Source organism: Lactuca saligna, chromosome 5 (genome assembly GCF_052625555.1).
Source record: "Lactuca saligna cultivar CGN05327 chromosome 5, ASM5262555v1, whole genome shotgun sequence".
Classification (NCBI taxonomy): Eukaryota; Viridiplantae; Streptophyta; class Magnoliopsida; order Asterales; family Asteraceae; genus Lactuca; species Lactuca saligna.
Window position 1 is genome coordinate 299,908,502 of NC_136421.1, and position 10,427 is coordinate 299,918,928.

The following is a 10,427-nucleotide window of genomic DNA, read 5'->3' on the forward strand; positions in this document are numbered from 1 at the left end:
AGAGACGATTAGTTCTTTTGCACAAATAATTTAGTACATATAAACAATTATCAGTAAGAGTCATGGTAGCGGAAATTAATTTTATAAAAAATAAAAATAAAAAGTTAGAATTCTTTATAAATATACATGAAGACATATCGTTTTCAACTTTTAGATCTAATGGAGAAGAGTTTTCATTCATTTCTCTAATAGCACACAATTGACAAACATCTACATTAACTTTATGACTAAAACATAAAAATAAATGAAATAAGAATAAACAAAAGAGTTAGATCACTGGAAATTTTCATTCTTCCACTGAAAATTTAATATAAAAACAATTATACCATTGATTTAAATTTATAAATATTGAAAAAGAGAGAAAGATCCTAAGGAATCCAGGATTTGTTTTAGTTATAATCATTAATGAAAGCAAAAGATTCGTATCCATTTTTTTGACGACACGTTTATAATTCTTTCTTAAAAATTTACGAAATACAACTTTTGTTTTTTTTTTTTTAGCTTTGCTCCTTTAATTAGCAGCAGTTTTTTTCTTTTTTCTACGATCAGTTTTTCTTTTTTTATAGTATTATCCCTCATTTTCACACTTTTTTTTTCTTTGGTTATTTTTTCAACATCAACTCTAATATTTTCAAGGTAGGTTATTGATACATTAATTAAATAAAAGTTTTTAAAATCAACAACTTAACAACCATAATATATATATATATATATATATATATATATATATATATATATATATATATATAGAGAGAGAGAGAGAGAGAGAGCGCTAGGTTCAAATGTTTCTAGCAAGTATTGTGTGCATGTATGCACTAATGAGAATTGAGGAAATAATAAATCATTAAATAAATAATATAAAGGTATTATAGTAATCTTTGAATATTTAATTATGGTAATTCATTAACTTTCTAAAACCTAGTTTTCTCCCCTCTTTATCTTCAAACAATCGGCCTCAAAAATCTGTAGCCTCTTTCATGCTTCCCCATTCTATCTTATGTTCCCTCTTTATCCTCTATTCTTCGAGTTGCTATGTACATCGTCAGAGATGGTTTCGATCAAAGGATGGAAGCCTCTTCCCTCTCTTCTATGTATAACCAGAAGATCGATGTTGTTCCTGGTTTTTTTCTGCATCCATCGATCCCAACCATTGCAGTCAACCTTTACTTCAAATCGTTGTCTGATGAGTCGTTGTTATTCCAATCGATTGCACAAATACAGAGAAGTCGAGAGAGGAAGATGTAGTGGGGTCGAGACAGAAACATGCAGTTAGAGATAGGTGAAAAGAAGACAACATCTATATCGGAATACCACAACTTGCAGTATAATGGTTCGTCTTCTCCGTCAAATTTGTAGATTAGGGTTAATTTCTGGTCGTTTCAAATCCACAAATTTCTTAAAACCCTTTCCACCTCCAACACTCGACAACATAACTGAGGGAAAGATGGCTTCAATTCTTTCTACTGAGGCCTATTATAAGCATCTAATCTTGGAGACACTACTGAGGCCTATTATAAGCATCCAATCTTGGAGAATAGGTAAACTTTACTTTTTCTGCTCTTTTGTGTCTATTCTTTCTACTACATTAAGCTTTTTTTTTTCTAAGTATATATCGATATGTTCACAGGTATTCTATTTTTTGCTTTTAAAAATGCCCTTAACTTTATTTCCTATGGATATGTTGCTCAGGTATGTGAATTCTGCAGCTTCAAAATCATTTTAAAGTAACATTTTAAATCCAAAATTTGTAATTTAGGTATTCTATTGTCTTGTGTTTTCACAGTCGCCTCTTGCAGCATTGGGATTCATACAATTTGTGTCAAATATCATGTTTGCATATTTTGTCTTACAGAAAACAGTCACTGTAAGTATGTTTTTTTTTATTTTTTTGAATCTGTATCTTTTTTTTGTTATATGATCTGAAAATAACTTTTACTAACATTTGTAGCTTTTTTTATGCAGATATTAGTTGCCACACCTTTTATTGTTCTTGGAAGAATCTTCCTTGTTGCTTTTGGCAATCACCAATCACCTGGTATGGTATATCATATACCACATTGGTTTTTACATTTTCTTTTTTCAAATTCGTATTCAAATTTTATGGAAATTAAAATTCTTATGGTGATTATAAATATTATGTATGCGGATTTTACAGTTTACACACATGAACAGTTGGCAGAAAGTATAGCAACATCATTTTCCTTTTTTACTGTCTGCTTTTGGTAGTGGTGGTTCTCATGCATCATTATGTATACAGGTAATCCCTTCAAATCGAAAGACATTTCCCTAAAAAATCATTTCATTTAATTAATTTGATAAGTTGGGATGGGTTAACAATAAAAAGGAGAGGAGAATTGTTGCTTGCTATTCCAGGGAAGGATCTTATGAGATACTGGAAGTTACTGCTTCCTTTTTCAGTATCATTCTTGCAGAATAAACATGTTTCTTGATAGCTATTAGACTCTAAGTAATATTCTGTTAGAATAAAGTATATGTGTTCTTATAGAATCTTTGTTTGTCATTTTTTATTATTTTGGATAAATTTTAATTCTTTAATTTGGTGTATTTTATGTTTTTTCAATCTTTTTTCGATTAAAAATTGGTGATTTGAGGATTACATTCTATCAAAATGGTTGAACAGGTTCATACTTCTTCATACACAACAAGTATATTTATGTAACTGGTAATGAATTTGTGATACTTTATGGTTGACTTTATAGTCTCTACTACATTCTGTAAGAATTTATAGTTTTTCTTTTCTACTATATTTTGTCAAACTTTATAGTCTTTAATACATTCTGTCAGAATCTATAGGTTTTCTTTGTGGATTTAGGTTTTGAAGCGGCTAACATTGATGTGGAGAAGGAAGAAAACATAGAGAAAGAGAGTGTATTATACCAGAATGTGTTATGCTATAATGTATAAAGTGTTGCTTAAAAATAACATTCTCTCATACAATGTAATTATTTAGTATATTATTAGTTCAAGAATTGATTTTGTGTATTCTTTTCATAATGTATTTACTAGTTTATGGTTAACATTTTGTCATTATGATAGAATAAAATCGAAAAATATATTTACTAGTTTATGGTTAACATTCTATCATTATGACAAAATAAAATCGGATTTTTAATTTTGAATTAATTTAAAATATTCAGAATTTTAAAAATAAAGGAATTAATTATCCCTAAAAAGTCGAAACTTTCCTTTTTTAATATAGGTTAATTGACTAAAATGCCCTTATGCTGAAATTTGTGTGATTATATGGTACATGTTATCATATTCTACTATCATTGACCCTCAGATCATGATCTTTGATTATGTTCCATCCGATGGTTCAGATCTGTGCATTCTGGCACATATATATATATATATATATATATATATATATATATATATATATATATATATATATATATATATTTTCAAACTAATGTAAACCAAATAACAACAAAAAATGTTTTGGCAACAAATATATTAATATTAATACATATCAGATATGTATTATGGAACCCATTGTCCATTGATCACAACCATCTACCTACCTTGTGCTTAAAATACAAACCCTACCAATCGAGATTTTATGTACTTCTTTAGATTAATTACAAGGACTTAAAACCCGTCCAAACTTTCCATCAATCATCGATAAGACATTGGTATTCCAGAAAGAGTACTTCCACTAATCTTTAACCAAACAATCCTTTGATTGTGAAAAAAATTCTTATCTCATCTTTTGTAACCACGCGAGCCATCTACTCCATATAGTATGTTGCTCTGCAGGAATTCATCTGCCATGGATTGATGTGAATCGACTTCCACCATATCTGGAATAATTCCCCATATAGGTAGAATTATCATGTTTTACAGCCCCACTGAAAGATCCAGATAGAGCCTCTTTGAATGATTTGGCATGCACCATATATCCATCCAATTCAGGTCTCCATGTATCCTTTCTTTCCATATCACCTTTCCTGCCGACTTCACCACTAACACTAATGGAACAATGAAACGACCCAAAAACACGACCCAAAAATTTTCGTTTTTCCATATAATCAAAACCATAATATAAGTATCATAACATAACACATACGCGATGTATTCCCAAAACATAATAAAATATTGTGCGGAAAACTGTATCATACTACATCAATCCAAAACATCAAGAGACATCCCCAGGATAAAAGCTATGCTGCGGTGTGTGCGATGCTGTCACCCCGAGCTCTTCCCTTTGCTTGCGGAAGTACCTGAAACCAAAACTGAAACTGTAAGCACGAAGCTTAGTGAGCTCCCCCAAACTACCACATACCATACAATAACATATAAACACATATTGGGCCTTGCCCACTGCATCGGGCCAAATCCCAGAAACTGCATCGGACCGAGTCCGGAACTGACTGGGACCTTGTCCCCTGCATCGGACCGAAGTCCGGAACTAACTGCATCGGACCGAAGTTCGGAACTGACTGGGACCTTGTCCCCTGCATCGGACCGAAGTCCGGAACTGACTGCATCGGACCGAAGTCCGGAACTGACTGGGACCTTGTCCCCTGCATCGGACCGAAGTCCGGAACTAACTGCATCGGACCGAAGTCCGGAACTGTCTGACTGAACATGGCATCGCATAACACATCAACTAGCATAACACATATATGACATGCGACATCGGGCCGTGGCCCGGAACACATAGTACTTAACACATAAAACATAGCACACAAATCCTGTTCGAACCACGAAGGCATTGAACATACCAACTACTGCATCGGACCTAAATCCGGAAACTACTGCTAACTGAACGGGCCGGCATTGTGGCCTTAGAACCGTTCCTACTGGAAGGAAACTCACCTCGTAAGTTGACTGCTGAGTGTGTGGCTCGGAAAGCTAACGGCGGCTGCTCCTGACTCTCCTCGGCTACAAGTCCATAAACACACTCAATCAAATACTAAACACTGCGCTTGGGGTAAAATGACTCTTTTACCCTTGGTCAAAGTCAATTATCTTTTGGGCTGACTCGCCGAGTTGGGCCACCCAACTCGCCGAGTCCCACTCTTACTTTTCACTCTTACTCACTGCTACTTGTCGAGTCTGGCATCGACTCGACGAGTACCCTCTTGATCCAAGAACTCAGACAATCTTCATCCGACTCGCCGAGTCGTATGAACAGACTCGACGAGTTGTTCTTGATCCCAAGAAGATTGTCTTGGACTCGCCGAGTTGTATGAACAACTCGTCGAGTCCCTCCATCACTGAGTCCACTCTCAACTCGCTGAGTCCACTTCCTGACTCACCTCGCCCACTCGACACTGAGAAAACTGAAGGACTCGGGACTCGCGACCCGACTCGTCGAGTCGTTCTTCCGACTCGCCGAGTCGCCGCCATGCAACTGATTTTTACTTGATTTTGTTTGAATCCAAAGCATACAATTGATAGATCTGAGTCCAATAAGCTGTTTTACCACGTAAAGTTTCCAACTTTACGTGCACAACCTCATGAATAAGGGAAATAAGGCTAAAAGATGCATAAAATGGGTAGATCTATGGTTATCATGCAATATAACTCCAAAAAGACAGTAGATCTGGGCTCTACAACACCCCAACATTCAGATCCATAGATATTTCGACTTAATAAGACGTTCATGCAAGTGTAAGGCTTGAAACAAGCACCAACTAGCTCTTAGGAGAGCCCTAATGGAAGTTTAAAGCATAAAATAAGATGGAACTCCGAAAATACCTCAATAAACTCTGATTTGGCCTTGGATCTTTGCACTACAACCTTTCTCCTTGCTTCTTTCTTCTTCTCCTTCTTCACACCTTCACAAAGAGGGCACCAAAACACATATAAGCTCTTCAATGGAGGTTTGGGGCTCTATCATTGTGTTCTCAGGGTGAGGGAGGCGAGAATGGGGGCTATAAGGTGGTATAAATAGTGGGTAACCCGGGGATTTTAGGGTTTCACCCAGACAGATGGACTCGCCGAGTCGGGGATATGGACTCGTCGAGTCCCCGGCTCACGCATGCCCTCAGACGCGACCCTACTCGGCGAGTCAGGCTAGAACTCGCTGAGTCCCTCTTGAAAAACTCACTATAATTACCAATAAATCAACATACCGGGAACGGGTCGTTACAATTCTCCCCCACTTGTCTCAGACTTCGTCCTCGAAGTCTGCTACGGCTGGATCTGCAAATAACTCCGGGTAGTGCGCTCTCATCTCCTCCTCAGCCTCCCACGTCCATTCAGACCCCTTCCGGTGCTGCCACTGCACCTTTACTAGCTGAATTACCTTGTTCCTCAAGGTCTTGGTCTTCCGTTCCAGAATCGCGACCGGCTTCTCGATATAATTTAGGCCGCTATCAACCTGAATGTCCTCTAAGGGAACGACTGCTGTCTCATCCACCAAACACTTCCTCAACTGCGACACGTGGAAGGTGTTGTGTATCAGACTAAGCTCCTCAGGAAGATCTAACCGATAAGCAACCCGACCCACCCGGGCCAAAACCCTGAAGGGACCAATAAATCTGGGGCCCAATTTGCCCCTCTTCCGGAACCTGGTGACACCTTTCCAAGGTGAGACTTTCAGAAGAACCATATCTCCCACCTGGAACTCCAAGTCCGAACGCCTCCTGTCGGCGTAGCTCTTCTGCCGACTCTGCGCAGTCTGCAGCCTACTACGGACCTGCTGGATCAATTCTGTCGTCTTGAGCACCACTTCGGTGCTCCCTATGACTCGCTGACCGACCTTGCCCCAACAAATCAGGGTCCTCACTTCCTGCCGTATAACATCTCAAAAGGAGGTCGATCAATGCTCGCATGATAACTGTTGTTATACGAAAATTCCGCTAACGGAAGATACGTATCCCAACTGCCCCCAAAATCTAGAACACATGCCCTAAGCATGTCCTCGAGAGTCTGAATCGTCCTCTCGCTCTGCCCGTCAGTCTGAGGATGAAAAGCGGTGCTGAAATGGAGACGAGTACCCATCTCGTCGTGGAATCGCTTCCAGAATCTGGACGTGAAACGAACATCTCGGTCCGAAACCACCGATACCGGCACTCCATGACGTGCCACAATCTCTCGCACATAGATATCGGCTAACTTTTCCGCCGATATACTCTCCTGAATCGGAATAAAATGGGCACTCTTCGTCAACCGATCCACTACTACCCATATCGAGTCCACCCCGCGTGCGGTCCTAGGGAGTTTGGTGACAAAATCCATGGTGATGTCCTCCCATTTCCACACGGGAATGTCTAACGGCTGCATCTTGCCGTGAGGTCTCTGGTGCTCCTCCTTGACCTTCCGACAGGTCAAACATCTCTCCACATACCAAGCGACATCTCGCTTCATGCAGGGCCACCAATAATCAGATCGAAGATCTCGATACATCTTCGTCGCTCCTGGGTGGATAGAAAACCGAGACTTATGAGCCTCGTCCATCAATACTTGCCGTACCCCACCCCAGTACGGTACCCATATCCTACCATGAAGTGTCAACAAACCCTGACTGTCGTAATCAAATGAAGCTGCTCGGCCCACTATCCTCTCACACTTCTGCCTCTCCTCCTTGAGGCCCTCCATCTGAGCCTCCTTGATCCGCTTCAACAACGGAGTGATCACTGTCATCCTCATACACAGATCTCTGATAGGGGCCGTCGACACCTTACGGCTCAGGGCGTCGGCCACCACATTGGCCTTCCCTGGATGATAAAGGATCTCACAGTCATAGTCCTTCAACACGTCTAACCATCTCCTCTGTCTCATGTTCAAACTCGGCTGATCCAGAAGATATCGCAAACTCTTGTGATCCGTGTAAATAGTACAGCGGACCCCATAAAGGTAATGTCTCCAAATCTTGAGGGCAAACACAACCGCCCCCAACTCCAAATCGTGGGTAGGATAATTAGCCTCGTGAGGCTTCAACTGTCTCGAGGCATAAGCTACTACATGGCCTCGCTGCATCAATACTGCTCCCATACCTGTGATCGAAGCATCACAATAGACTACGAAATCCTCTACTCCCTCTGGCAAGGTAAGGATCGGAGCCTCGCACAATCTCTGCCTGAGAGTCTCGAACGCCGCCTGCTGCTCAGGCCCCCAACGAAAAACCACCGACTTCTTGATTAGTCGAGTGAGCGACACTGCTATCTTGGAGAAGTTCTGAATAAATCTCCGATAATACCCTGCCAACCCCAGGAAGCTCCGAATCTCAGATGGAGACCTCGGGACCTCCCACTGCATCACAGCCTCAATCTTGGCCGGATCTACCAAAATACCCTTCTGGTTGACGAGATGACCAAGAAACTGCACCTCGCGCAACCAGAACTCACACTTGGAGAACTTTGCGAAAAGTCTCTCCCTCCTCAAAGTCTCCAACACCTCCCGCAGGTGCTCCTCGTGCTGCCCCTGTGTCTTGGAATATACCAAGATGTCATCTATAAACACTATCACCGACCGATCCAGCATCGGTCTGCACACGCGGTTCATGAGATCCATGAATGCGGCTGGGGCATTGGTGAGACCAAATGGCATCACCACGAACTCATAATGACCATACCGGGTCCTGAAAGCAGTCTTCTGCACATCCTCATCTCTAACCCTCATCTGATGATAACCGGAGCGTAGATCGATCTTGGAGAACCAAGACGCTCCCTGAAGCTGATCAAACAAGTCATCTATCCTCAGAAGTGGGTAACGGTTCTTTACCGTTACTTTGTTCAACTCCCGATAATCAATGCACATAGGATACGACCCATCATTCTTCCTCACAAATAAGATCGGCGCTCCCCAAGGCGAACTGCTCGGCCGAATGAAACCCTTGTCTAACAGCTCCTGAAGCTGTGTAGACAACTCCTGCATCTCAGGGGGAGCAAGTCGATACGGTGCTTTGGCTATCGGAGCTGCACCAGGAACTAGGTCGATCCTGAACTCAACCTGCCTCTCTAGAGGTATCCCCGGCAAATCCTCGGGAAACACATCCGGGTAGTCACGAACAATAGGAACATCATCAATCGTCGTCTTGCCCTTCTCCCGGGCATCCAAGACGTAAGCTACAAAACCGGCGCAACCCTGCTGAACATAGCGCCTCGCCCTTGCGGCGGAATAAAAGATCGGTCCTCGCTGGGGCCTCTCGCCCTGAATCACTATCTCTCCCCCACTGGGAGTGCGAACCCTCACTAGCTGAAGCTCACAATCAATCACCGCCCCATTGGGGCTCAGCCAATCCATGCCCACAATAAATTTATTCCCACGCAGGGGAATAGGAACCAGGTCCACTGAAAACTGCTCATCAAATATCTGAAGGGAACACCCTCTATGTACTCTGCCGACCCTCACGGTCCTATCATCTGCTATCTCAACCTCTAGTGGACAATCCAGCTCCCCTGGAGCTTTGCTAAACCTCTTGCTAAGCGCAAGCGATACAAATGATCGGGTGGCCCCCCGAATCGAATAATACCCAAGCAGGGATGCCGTTCACCGAGAACGACCCTAAATAAAACATATCATCAAGTAATATTCAAACGATATAATAACAATTAAAGATGAAGGAAAGATTCATACCCGTCACCACATCAGGAGTCGCTCGTGCCTCTTCTGCTGTCATCTGAAATGCCCTGCTCTTCGCCACCGGCGCATCAGCTCGGCCCTGCCGACCATCCGTAATCCTCAGGGTGGCAGGGGCAGGTGCAACCACCTTCCCTACTGCAGCTAAACTGGGACACTAGGACCTTTTATGTCCCCTCTGATTGCACTGAAAGCAAATCAGATCTGATGCTGTAACCGTAGTAGCAGGGGCCATACAATCCCTACTCAAATGCCCAGTCCGACCGCACTTGTAGCAGCCGGAACTCCCTGCCTTGCACGCCCCCTCGTGCAACCTCCCACACTTGCCACACCGACCGTGGCTCTGCTGACCCCTGGACCTGTGATCTGAAACCTTGGGCTTTTTGCCCACACTGCCTAAACCCGAAACCGCCTCCGGTTTCCTCTTCTTCTCCATCTCGAGATCAATCTCCCTCTCTCTGGCTCTAGCAATCATGTCGTCCAGCATTTTACAACTGGACCGGCTCACAAACATGCGAATGTCACTCCGCAGCATCTCATGATAACGGGCCTTCTTCATCTCCTCATCGGCTGCATACTGAGGAACAAGAAGGGCCCTCTCCCTGAACTTGGCGGTGATCTCCGCCACTGTCTCGGTAGTCTGGGTAAGATCCTGGAACTCCCTAGCTAACTGTTGCACCTCGATGACCGGTGCAAACTCCGCTCTGAACCTGGTAGAGAAATCAGCCCAGGTCATGGCATCCAGTGCCGCATCATCCCCGATGGCATGCCCGACCTCCTCCCACCAGTCTCGTGCCCTGTCCTTCAGAAGACAGGACGCCAATCTGACCTTGTCCCCCTCGGGACATCTTCTAGTGCGGAATGAGTTGGCC

General features: G+C 42.5%; 1 long non-coding RNA gene across 1 annotated transcript; it reads left to right on the top strand.

The window, feature by feature from the left end:
• The first annotated feature begins 1,775 nt into the window (after positions 1-1,775).
• LOC144998566 (uncharacterized) lies at positions 1,776-2,895 on the top strand. The gene is made up of 4 exons (XR_013660369.1): positions 1,776-1,864; positions 1,963-2,035; positions 2,156-2,257; positions 2,345-2,895. It is a non-coding gene; the product is annotated as an uncharacterized LOC144998566 (long non-coding RNA).
• Positions 2,896-10,427: the final 7,532 nt, after the last annotated feature.